Source organism: Giraffa tippelskirchi, chromosome 3, assembly GCF_054371585.1.
Source record: "Giraffa tippelskirchi isolate mGirTip1 chromosome 3, T2T-mGirTip1v1.2.pri, whole genome shotgun sequence".
Classification (NCBI taxonomy): Eukaryota; Metazoa; Chordata; class Mammalia; order Artiodactyla; family Giraffidae; genus Giraffa; species Giraffa tippelskirchi.
The window spans coordinates 60,235,354-60,248,333 of record NC_137277.1 but is presented as its reverse complement, the minus strand read 5'-3'; the positions used below and the strand labels follow the sequence as shown (position 1 = coordinate 60,248,333).

Sequence of the window (12,980 nt, the reverse complement as noted above, 5' to 3'; positions counted from 1 at the left end):
CCATCTAGTCAAGGTTATGGTTTTTCCAGTAGTCATGTATGGATGTGAGAGTTGGATTATAAGGAAAGCTGAGTGCCAAAGAATTGATGCTTTTTAACTGTGGTATTGCAGAAGCCTCTTGAGAGTCCCTTGGACTGCAAGGAGATCCAACCCATTTCATCCTAAAGGAGGTCAGTCTTGGGTGTTCATTGGAGGAACTGCTGTTGAAGCTGAAACTCCAATACTTTAGCCACTTGATGTGAAGAGCTGACTCATTTGAAAAGACCCTGATGCTGGGAAAGATTGAGGGTAGAAGGAAAAGGGGATGAGAGAGAGTGAGATGGTTGGATGGCATCACTGATCCAATGGACATGAGTTTGGGTAAACTCAGGGAGTTGGTGATGGACAGGGAGGTCTGGTGTGCTGCAGTCCATGGGTTCGCAAAGATTTGGTCATGACTGAGCAACTGAATTTAACTGAACTGAACTGAAAAAGCTGGTTATATATTAGAAAAAATGCTCCTTGGATTGTCTTTATATTGCAAATATTTCTTTATTTTATTTTTTTAAATTTGCTTTCATGTATTAATGCATTATTTTTTCTTGTTTTAACTCTTAAAGTTTTTTTTTTTTTGGAATGATACACAAATATACAGGACTACACAAACATACACAGATGAATTAAAAAAATTGCATTTTTGATGTCCATAATATTACCTGAACGTTGTCCATAACATTCCTTATTATTTTTTGTCTGTAAAATATGTAGTGATGTCACCTCAATTATTCCCATAATTGATAACTTGTGATTTCTCTTTCTTTCATTTTTTCCTGATATCTGTTTTTGTGGTTTCATCAATTTTATTCATCTTATCAAAGAGTTAGGTTTGGTTTCAAAATGCAAGCACTAGAGGGAACATTAATGGATTAATAGTATATGTAATATAATACCAGTAAACACATACACTCAGCTGCACCACATACCAAATAACAGCACAGTTCTATAAAAATACTTGGGTTTGTTATTTATTTATTTATTTCTAAAAGAGTTTTTTTTGTGCCATAATTCATGTACCATACATTGCATCCATTCAAAGTGTACAATTCAATGTTTCATTTTGTTTTTGTATTTTCACAGATACATGCAATCAATTTTGTTTTGTTTTATATTTTTTAAGATTATAGTATAGGTGTTTTACATGCTGTATCAGTTTCTGTTATACAGCAAAATGAATCAACTATATGTATTTATCCCCACTTTTCTTAAATTTCCTTCCCATTTAGGACACCACAAAACACTGAGTTCCCTGTGCTATACCTAAAGTTCCCGTTAGTTATCTATTTTATACATGAATGTGAAAGTGACAGTGTTATTTACTCAGTTGTGTCTGACTCTTTGTGACCCCATGGACTGTAGCCTGTCAGACTCCTCTGTCTTGGAATTCTTCAGGCAAGAATACTAGAATGAGTTGCCATTTCTTTCTCCAGGGAATCTTCCCAGCCCAGGGATCAAACCTGGGTGGGTCTCTAACATTGCAGGCAGATTCTTTACCATTTGGGCCACTAGAGCAGCCTGTTTTATACATAGCACTGTATATATGTCAACTCAAATCTCCTAATTTCTCCCATCCCCTCTAACTCATATATTTGTTCTGTACACGTTTCTATTTCTACTTTGCAAATAAAATCATCTATACATTTTTTTTCTAAATTCCACATATATATGTTAATATGCTATATTTGTTTTTTTCTCTATCTGGATTCACTTTACATGTCGGTCTCTAGGTCCATCCACATCTCTGCAAAAGACACAATATTTGTTGCCTTTAATGGTTGAGTAATATTAAATTGAATATATGTACTGCATCTTCTGTATCCATTCTTCTTTTGATAGACATTTAGGTTGTTTCCATGTTCTGGTTATTGTGAATATTACTTCAAGAAACACTTGGGTGCATGCAGCTTTTTGAATTATAATTTTCTCTGGGTATATGTCCAGGAGCAGGATTGCTGGGTTATATGGTAGCTCTATTTTTAGCTTTTTAAGGAACAGCCACACTGTTCTCCATAGAGGCTGTAGCAATTTACATTCCCACCAATGGTGTAAGATGATTCCATTTTCTCCACATCCTCTCCAGCATTTATTGTTTGTAAATTTTTGATATGATCATTCTGAGAAATGTGACGTGATACCTTATTGTAGTTTTGATTTGCATTTCTCTAATAATTAGAAATGTTAAATATTTCTTCATGTGTTTGTTGGCCACCTATATGTCTGCTTTGGAGAAATGTCTATTTAGGTCTTCACCCATTGTTTGATTCAATTGATTTCTTTTTTGATATTGAGCTGTTTGTATATTTTGGAGATCAATCTCTTGTCAATTGCTTTGTTTGCAAATATTTCCTCCCATTCTGAGGGTTGTTTTTTCATCTTGTTTGTGGATTTCTTTGGTGTACAAAAGCTTTTAAGTTTAATTAGGTCTCATTTGTCTATTTTTATTTTCATTACTCTAGGAAGTGGATCAAAAAAGTCTTTGTGTTGTGTATGTCAGAGTGTTTTTCCTATGTTTTCCTCTAAAAGTTTTATAGTGTCCTTATTTACATTTAGGCATTTAATCAATTGTGTGTGTGTGTGTGGTTTTAGGAAGTGTTCTAATTTTGTTCTTTTATGTGTAGCTGTCCAGTTTTCACAACATACTTATTGAAGAGGCTGTCTTTTCTCCCTTTCTCCTTTCTCATAAATTAGGTGACCTTGGGTGGGTGGGTTTGTTTCTGGGCTTTCTATCCTATGCTGTTGATCTATTTTTTTTTCTCCTGTTTTTGTGCTCGTACCATACTGTCTTAATTACTGCAGCTTTGTAGTATCATCTGAAATCAAGGAGCCTGATTCATCCAGCTGTGTTTTTCTTTCTCAAGATAGCTTTGGCTATTCGGGGTCTTTTGTATTTCCATACAAATTGTATGTTTTTTTATTCTAATTCTGTGAAAAATGCCATTGCTAATTTGATAGGATTGCATTGAAACTATGGGTTGCTTTGGGTATTATAGTCATTTTCTCATTATTGATCCTTTTAATCCCAGAACATGATATATCATTTCATCTGTGTCATTTTGATTTCTTTCATCAGTATCTTATAGCTTTTTTCTACTGGTATAGGGCTTTTTTTTAAAAGAAATGATTGATGGAAAGGCAAGGCATGGGTGGCAAGGGCCTAAGTGGTGACCACAAGGGTGGTGGAGACAAAGCAGGCCACAAGGAAGCCACACAGGCAGTCCAGCTGAGCCATGGGTGTCACTGCTGGGAAGATCACTCGGAGCTAGGCAGACAGTGGGTAGCTGTACATCTTGGAAGAAACATAATCCTGCTCAAGGAGTATGGGGTCATCCTACCTATGTCTGTAGAAGAATATCAAGTAGGGCAGCTGTATTCCATGGCTGAGGCAATTGGAAATGAAATGGGAGGTGGTGACAATGTGAAGGTCTTGGCAAACAAGACCTATGAAAAGGACAGTGAGAAAGGCCACTACACACACACCCACAAGGTCTACCACTTACAGAGCAAATTGTCCATGTTTATTCAAATGCTGGTCCAAGAGGGAACTCTGAATATAAATGGAAAAGCCTGGCATGCTAACTCTTATTGCAGACCTGTTAATACAAGTGAATACATGAAAGAAATCTTTTTGATTAAAGTTGAAACCTGGCAAAAACCAGATCTTGGCACCCAGGAGAATGTACATTAACTGGAGACTCAGATGTGGAAGCCATTATATAGACATTTTAGTTCGAAACAAAGTACTTAGTAAGCATTACAAAGCAGAAGAAGACCCAGAATAATTTAAATCTTTCAAAACACGCCTAGGACTCTTGGGCCCTAATTGGAAGCAAGAACTTATAAAGCAGAGAGATATTCCATACTTGTATGCATACGAACTGGATTCTGTAAAATTCAAGTGGAGGGGTGTTGGTGCTTGCAGAATAAAGAGGAAAAACTTAATAAAAAGCAATAGTCATATCTGTTTACAACAAACAGACGTCTATTTGGTCTGCTCAATAAGTGGGTTGACCTGACTATGGACAACATTCAAAGGATGGAAGAAGAAAGGAAGAGACAGCCAGGTGAGATGAGAGAGAAGGATCCAGTGAAAGGAACGATGGCAGATGACTAAATCCATCCCTCCTCTTTCTGTACCTTTTGCAAGACAGATGTCGACAGGAAGGCACAACAGCTCCACCCTCCCAAGTGACAGAGGATGCAGAGTCAGCCTTTCTGCGCCCATCATCCAGGCAACTTTATTATTTTTTTTTTTTTAGACTGTAAAATTCTCTGCAGATTTATTTCCTTGATATTAAAATTACATTTGACAGTGGCAAAGAATTTCACATTTTGTGCATTTCTTTGGTCACCTTTTTGCAACTTTAAATCCTTTACTGTAGCTAACTCCAAATGCCACTTAATATTGTGAACAATTAGGCCGTCTAGTGTTATGAAACCCCTGTGTCCGGGATCCTGCACCTCTGAGATATGTGCCTATATTTACAGTTCCTCCCTTTTCAATCAGTGTGTTCTCAACACATATATGTGCCCACCTCTTTATTTCCAAGTGGCATATTTGTTTATTTAATGTGATGACTCTTTTTTAAATTACTTTAATTGGCAGATAATTATTTTACAGTTTTGCGATGGTTCTTGCCATGAATCAGCCACAGGTACACATATGTTCCTCTATCTTGAAGCCCCCTCCCACCTGCCTCCCCAACCTACGCCTCTGGGTTGCCTCAGAGCACTGGCTTTGGGTGCCCTGCTTCAAGCATTGAACTTGTACTGACCATCTGTTTTACATATGATAATGTACATGTTTCATTGTTATTCTCTCAAGTCACCCCACCCTCACCTTACCCCACTGAGTTCAAAATGTGTTCTTATTGTCTGTGTCTCTTTTGGTGCCCTGCATTTAGAATCATTGGTACTGTCATTCTAAATTCCATGTATATATGTTAATATATAGTATTTGTCTTTCTCTTTCTGACTTGCTTCATTCTGTATAATAGGCTCCAGTTTCATCCCCCTTATTAGAACTGACTCAACTGCATTCCTTTTATAACTGAGTAATATTCATTTTGTATATGTATCACAACTTCCTTACCCATTCATCTCCCAATGGACATCTAGGTTTTTTCCATGTCCTAGCTATTGCAAACAGTGATGCAATGAACATTGGGGTACAAATGTCTCTTTCAATTATGCTTTCTTTGGAGTATAACCCCAGCAGTGGGATTTCTGGGTTAAATGGCAGTTCTATTCCCATTTTTTTAAGGAATCTCCATACTGTTCTCTATATCAGTTTGCATTCCCACCAACAGTGTAAGAGGGTTCCCTCTTCTCCTCATGTTCTCCAGCATTTATTGTTGACAGAATTTTTGATGATGGCCACTCTGACAGGCATGAGATAATAACTCAATGTGGTTTCAGTTTGCACTTATCTAATAATGAGTGATGTTGAGCATCTTTTCATGTGTTTTTTGGCCGTCTGTATATCTTCTTTGGGGAGATGTCTGTTTAGGTCTTTTTCCCACTTTTTGATTGGGTTGTTCATTTTCCTGGTATTGAGGTGCATGAGCTGCTTGTATATTTTGGAGGTTAATTCCTTGTCAATTGTTTCATTTGCTATTATTTTCTCCCATTCTGAGGGGTGTCTTTTCACTTTGCTTATAGTTTCTTTCATTGTGCAAAAGCTTTTAAATTTAATCAGGTCCCATTTGTTTATTTTTCTTTTTATTTCCATTACTCTGGGAGGTGGGTCATAAAGGATCTTGGTTCATTTACATCAGAGAGTGCTTTGCCTATGTTTTCCTCTAAGGGTTTTAGTTTTTGGTTTTACATTTAGGTCTTTAATCCATTTTGAGTTTATTTTTGTGCATGGAGTTAGAAAGTGTTCTAGTTTCATTCTTTTACAGGGAGTTGACCATTTTTCCTAGCACCACTTGCTGAAGAGACTGAAAGTTTGTTGCTGAACCATGAAAAGATGCTGGGATTCTTGGCCTCCGGAGGAGAAGAATTCAATCCGGGGACAGAGACAAGGCTTGATCACTCAGAGCTTTTGTGTACTAAAGTTTTCTTAAAGTATAAAGGAGATAGAGAAAGCTCCTGACATAGGCATCAGAAGGGGGAAGAAAGTGTACCCCCTTGCTAGCGTTAGCAGTGGAGTTATATACTCTCCAATTAGTTATTACACTGAATCAAAAGAATGTCTGGAGGTTGTAAAGACCTCGCTAGACCTACTCCCATAATTTACATTTTAAGATAACAGGATTAACCAGAAATTTTTTTCCAGAGACTGTCCTCAAGCAGGATACATTACTGTTACATAATCCTAAGGAATGTAGAGGGAAAAAAGAAAAAAAAAAGTTGTTCTTTCTTCCTCCTTGAGAATTCCAGACCCCTCTCTCCTTGGAGACCCCTGGACTTCTTATCAACCTGCTTAGATTGATAATGACTCTTTCATTCCCCCCCTTTTGTTTTAGGAGAATTATGTTGCCAAGGGAAAGGGGCATCATTTTCGTTCCATAAATACTTCCTGATGTTTAAGGGCTTGGCCTCTAAATTGTTGAGGCAACATATTCTCCTAACCCTCACATTGAGACTCTCTGATCTAGGGGCACCAAGTAATATTTAGAAGGAGCTTGGACAACCATTTGTAACTTAAAAGCCTTCATAAGACTAGAAACAAATCCAATTACACAGTTACAGATGCAAGGCAAAATAGTCATTCAGTTCAGTTGCTCAGTCGTGTCCGACTCTTTGCGACCCCATGAATTGCAGCACACCAGGCCTCTCTGTCCATCACCAACTCCCGGAGTCTACCCAAACCCATGTCCATTGAGTCGGTGATGCCATCCAACCATTTTATCCTCTGTCGTCCCCTTCTCCTCCTGTCCACAATCCTACACAGCATTAGGGTCTTTTCCAATGAGTCAACCCTTCGCATGAGGTCGCCAAAGTATTGGAGTTTCAGCTTCAACAACACTCCTTCCAATGAACACCCAGGATTGATCTCTTTTAGGATGGATTGAATGGATCTCCTTGCAGTCCAAGGGACTCTCAAGAGTCTTCTCCAACACCACAGTTCAAAAGCATCAATTCTGCGGCGCTCAGCTTTCTTCACCGTCCAACTCTCACATCCATACATGACCACTGGAAAAACCACAGCCTTGACTAGATGGACTTTTGTTGGCAAAGTAATGTCTCTGCTTTTAAATATGCTATCTAGGTTGGCCACAACCTTCCTTCCAAGGAGTAAGCATCTTTTAATTTCATGGCTGCAATAGCAGTGATATTGGAGCCCGCAAAAAGAAAGTCTGACACTGTTTCCACTGTTTCCCCATCTATTTTACATGAAGTGATGGGACCAGATGCCATGATCTTGGTTTTCTGAACGTTGCGCTTTAAAAAGCCAACTTTTTTACTCTTCTCTTTCACTTTCATCAAGAGGCTCTTTAGTTCTTCACTTTCTGCCATAAGGGTGATGTCGTCCGCATATCTGAGGTTATTGATATTTCTCCCAGCAATCTTGATTCCAGCTTGTGTTTCTTCCAGCCCAGCGTTTCTCATGATGTACTCTGCATATAAGTTAAATAAGCAGGGTGACAATATACAGCCTTGACGTACACCTTTTCCTATTTGGAACCAGTTTGTTGTTCCATGTCCAGTTCTAACTGTTGCTTCCTGACCTGCATACAGGTTTCTCAAGAGACAGGTCAGATGGTCTGGTATTCCCATCTCTTTCAGGATTTTCCACAGCTTATTGTGATCCACACAGTCAAAGGCTTTGGCATAGTCAATAAAGCAGAAATAGATGTTTTTCTGAAACTCTCTTGCTTTTTCGATGATCCAGCGGATATTGACAACTTGATCTCTGGTTCCTCTGCCTTTCCTAAAACCAGCTTGAACATCTGGAAGTTCACGGTTCACGTATTGCTGAAGCCTGGCTTGGAGAATTTTGAGCATTACTTTACTAGCATGTGAGATGAGTGCAAATGTGCGGTCGTTTGAGCATTCTTTGGCATTGCCTTTCTTTGGCATTGGAATGAAAACTGAGCTTTTCCAGTCCTGTGGCCACTGCTGAGTTTTCCAAATTTGCTAGCATATCGAGTACAGCACTTTCACAGCATCACCTTTGAGGATTTGAAATAGCTCAACTGGAATTCCATCACCTCCACTAGCTTTATTCGTAGTGATGCTTTCTAAGGCCCACTTGACTTCACATTCCAGGATGTCTGGCTCTAGGTGAGTGATCACACCATCGTGATTATCTGGGACATGAAGATCTTTTTTGTACAGTTCTTCTGTGTATTCTTGCCACCTCTTCTTAATATCTTCTGCTTCTGTTAGGTCCATACCATTTCTGTCCTTTATCGAGCCTATCTTTGCATGAAATATTCCTTTGGTATCTCTAATTTTCTTGAAGAGATCTCTAGTTTTCCCATTCTGTTGTTTTCCTCTATTTCTTTGCATTGATCACTGAGGAAGGCTTTCTTATCTCTCCTTGCTATTCCTTGGAACTCTGCATTCAGATGGGACTATCTTTCCTTTTCTCCTTTGCTTTTTGCTTCTCTTTTCTTCCCAGCAATCTGTAAGGCCTCCTCAGACAGCCATTTTGCTTTTTTGCATTTCTTTTCCATGGGGATTGTCTTGATCCCTGTCTCCTGGACAATGTCACGGACCTCTGTCCATAGTTCATCAGGCACTCTGTCTATCAGATCTAGTCCCTTAAATCTATTTGTCACTTCTACTGTATACTCATAAGGGTTTTGATCTAGGTCATACCTGAATGGACTAGTGGTTTTCCCTACTTTCTTCAATTTAAGTCTGAATTTGGCAATAAGCAGTTCATGATCTGAGCCACAGTCTGCTCCTGGTCTTGTTTTTGCTGACTGCATAGAGCTTCTCCATCTTTGTCTGCAAAGAATATAATCAATCTTATTTTGGTGTTGACCATCTGGTGATGTCCACGTGTAGAGTCTTCTCTTGTGTTGTTGGAAATGGGTGTTTCCTATTACCGGTGCGTTCTCTTGGGAAAACTCTATTAGCTTTTGCCCTGCTTCATTCTGTACTCCAAGGCCTAATTTGCCTGTTACGCGAGGTGTTTCTTGACTTCCTACTTTTGCGTTCCAGTCCCCTATAATGAAAAGGACATCTTTTTTGGGTGTTCGTTCTAGAAGGTCTTGTAAGTCTTCATAGAGCCATTCAACTTCAGCTTCTTTGGTGTTACTCGACGGTGCATAGACTTGGATTACTGTGATATTGAATGGTTTGCCTTGGAAACGAACAGAGGTCATTCTATCGTTTTTGAGATTGCATCCAAGTACTGCCTTTCAGCCTCTTTTGTTGACCATGATGGCTACTCCATTTCTTCTAAGGGATTCTTGCCCACAGGAGTAGATATAATGGTCATCTGAGTGAAATTCACCCATTCCAGTCCATATTAGTTCGCTGATTCCTAAATTTTGACGTTCACTCTTGCCATCTCCTGTTTGACCACTTCCAATTTGCCTTGATTCATGGACCTAACATTCCAGGTTCCTATGCAATATTGCTCTTTACAGCATCGGACTTTGCTTCTATCACCAGTCACATCCACAGCTGGGTATCGTTTTTGGTTTGGCTCCATCCCATCATGCTTTCTGGAGTTATTTCTCCACTGATCTCTATTAGCATATTGGGCACCTACTGACATGGCGAGTTCATCTTTCAGTGTCCTATCTTTTTGCCTTTTCATACTGTTCATGGGGTTCTCAAGGCAAGAACACTTAAATGGTTTGCCATGCCTTTCTCCAGTGGATCACATTCTGTCAGACCTCTCCATCATGACCCATTCGTCTTGGGTGACCCCACACGGCATGGCTTAGTTTCATTGAGATAGACAAGGCTGTGGTCCGTGTGATCAGATTAGCTAGTTTTCTGTAATTTTAGTTTCAGTGTGTCTGCCCTCTGATGCTCTCTCACAACATTTACCATCTTACTTGAGTTTCTCTTACCTTGGACGTGGGGTATTTCTTCACGGCTGCTCCAGCAAAGTGCAGCCATTTCTCCTTACCTTGGACAATGGGTATCTACTCACGACAGTCCCTCCTGACCTTGAATGTGGAGTAACTCCTCTCGGCTCTCCTGTGCCCATGCAGCCCCTGCTCCTTGGGCCTTGGGTAATTCCTCTCGCCGCAACCCCCAGCCCCCGGCCCGGCCTAGCTCCTCTCGGCCAGGCTTCTGCATGGAGCCATCGCAGCCACCTTGCTAAAACAAGTTAAAATCAAAATTAAAAGTCATATTATGTCCATAGTTACACCAGTCCAACTTAAGATTGTTAGATGTCATCAGTTTAAGAAGAGGCATCACATATAATTGTTGTTGAAGGTAATTCCCAGACTTGGAGAAAGGGTTTTCCTTGAAGTGGAGATGTCCACCACGAGAAGCCTTCCACTGATGAAGAGAGAAGTGTGCTGCAGACCCAGCAGTTAGACTGATTATGAAATGCAGCGTAGGAGTGAGCTCAAGATAGGACGCCATTGTCTTTAGGATCAAATGGAAGACTGAGGATTTTTGGAGTCAGCAGAAGTAGGCTCACATAGATTATCAGGCCCATCTGAAAAGTGCAAAGTCAGAGCATAGAAAGTAAAGACATAAAATGAAATCAGTTAGTTCTGGTCAGGGTGCCACCTCTTAATTCAAATGTGATGTACCCACGAATCAATTTCTGGCAATTTGACAGCTGTGGGAAAAGAAAGAATAACCTGCTAAGGGCCTTCACAGAGGGGGTCAAGGGATGGGCCCCCAGACCCCAATGTTTTTATGAGGATCTCAGTTCCTGGCTCAAATAGAGGCTTGCTGGACTCAGAGGCTGGGTCAGGAGTCATCTCCCAGAGTGCTGTTGATGCCTGTTGAAAAGCTGAGAGCTGAGTTACACAATTAATTAATTCCAAGGCTTCAGGGTCTATAACAATGTCTGTGCATAAGAAAGGCCTTCCATAAATACATTCAGAGGGGGACAGTCCCTCCTTTTGTGGGGCAGTCTGAGCCCTCATTAAAGCTATGGGTAGGACCTTAGTCCAAATGTTCTGTATCTCTTGAGTTAATTTGAACAGATGTCTTTTGATAATATCATTAGCTTTATCAACCTTTCCTGAGGATTGGGGTCTCCAGGAACAGTGTAAGTGATATTTTATTCTTAGAGCTTTCAGTTCAGTTCAGTTCAGTCGCTCAGTTGTGTCCGACTCTTTGCAACCCCATGAATTGCAGCATGCCAGGGCTCTCTGTCCATCACCAACTCCCAGAGTCTACCCAAACCCATGTCCATCGAGTCAGTGATGCCATCCAACCATCTCATCCTCTGTTGTCCCCTTCTCCTGCACCCAATCCTACCCAGCATTAGGGTCTTTTCCAATGAGTCAACCCTTCGCATGAGGTGGCCAAAGTATTGGAGTTTCAGCTTCAACATCAGACCTTCCAATGAACACCCAGGATTGATCTCTTTTAGGATGGATTGATTGGATCTCCTTGCAGTCCAAGGGACTCTCAAGAGTCTTCTCCAACACCACAGTTCAAAAGCATCAATTCTGTGGCGCTCAGCTTTCTTCACCGTCCAACTCTCACATCCATACATGACCACTGGAAAAACCATAGTCTTGACTAGACGGACCTTTGTTGGCAAAGTAATTTCTCTGCTTTTAAACATGCTATCTAGGTTGGCCATAACCTTCCTTCCAAGTAGTAAGCGTCTTTTAATTTCATGGCTGAAGTCACCATGAGCAGTGATTCTGGAGCCCAAAAAAGTGAAGTCTGACACTGTTTCCCCATCTATTTCCCATGGAGTAATGGGACCAGATGCCATGATCTTAGTTTTCTGAACGTTGAGCTTTAAGCCAACTTTTTCACTCTCCTTTTTCACTTTCATCAAGAGGCTCTTTAGTTCTTCTTCACTTTCTGCCATAAGGGTGGTGTCATCTGCATATCTGAGGTTATTGATATTTCTCCCGGCAATCTTGATTCCAGCTTGTGTTTCTTCCAGCCCAGCATTTCTCATGATGTACTCTGCATATAAGTTAAATAAGCAGGGTGACAATATACAGCCTTGGCATACTCCTTTTCCTATTTGGAACCAGTCTGTTGTTCCATGTCCAGTTCTCACTGTTGCTTCCTGACCTGCATACAAGTTTCTCAAGAGACAGGTCAGATGGTCTGGTATTCCCATCTCTTTCAGAATTTTCCACAGTTTATTGTGATCCACACAGTCAAAGGCTTTGCCATAGTCAATAAGGCAGAAATAGATGTTTTTCTGGAACTCTCTTGCTTTTTCGATGATCCAGCAGATGTTGACAATTTGATCTCTGATTCCTCTGCCTTTCCTAAAACCAACTTGAACATCTGGAATTTCACGGTTCACATATTGCTGAAGCCTGGCTTGGAGAATTTTGAGCATTACTTTACTAGCATGTGAGATGAGTGCAAATGTGCGGTCGTTTGAGCATTCTTTGGCATTGCCTTTCTTTGGGATTGGAACGAAAACTGACCTTTTCCAGTCCTGTGGCCACTGCTGAGTTTTCCAAATTTGCTAGCATATCGAGTGCAGCACTTTCACAGCATCACCTTTGAGGATTTGAAATAGCTCAACTGGAATTCCATCACCTCCACTAGCTTTGTTCGTAGTGATGTTTTCTAAGGCCCACTTGACTTCACATTCCAGGATGTCTGGCTCTAGGTGAGTGATCACACCATCGTGATTATCTGGGTCATGAAGATCTTTTTTGTACAGTTCTTCTGTGTATTCTTGCCACCTCTTCTTAATATCTTCTGCTTCTGTTAGGTCCATACCATTTCTGTCCTTTATTGAGCCTATCTTTGCATGAAATGTTCCCTTGGTATCTCTAATTTTCTTGAAGAGTTCTCTCGTCTTTCCCAATCTGTTGTTTTCCTCTATTCCTTTTCACTGATCACCGAGGAAGGCTTTC

General features: G+C 40.3%; 1 pseudogene; it reads left to right on the top strand.

Annotated features, from left to right (window-relative positions):
* Nucleotides 1–3,175: 3,175 nt before the first annotated feature.
* On the top strand, nt 3,176–4,147 carry LOC145540427 (phosphatidylinositol transfer protein alpha isoform pseudogene; annotated as a pseudogene).
* Nucleotides 4,148–12,980: the final 8,833 nt, after the last annotated feature.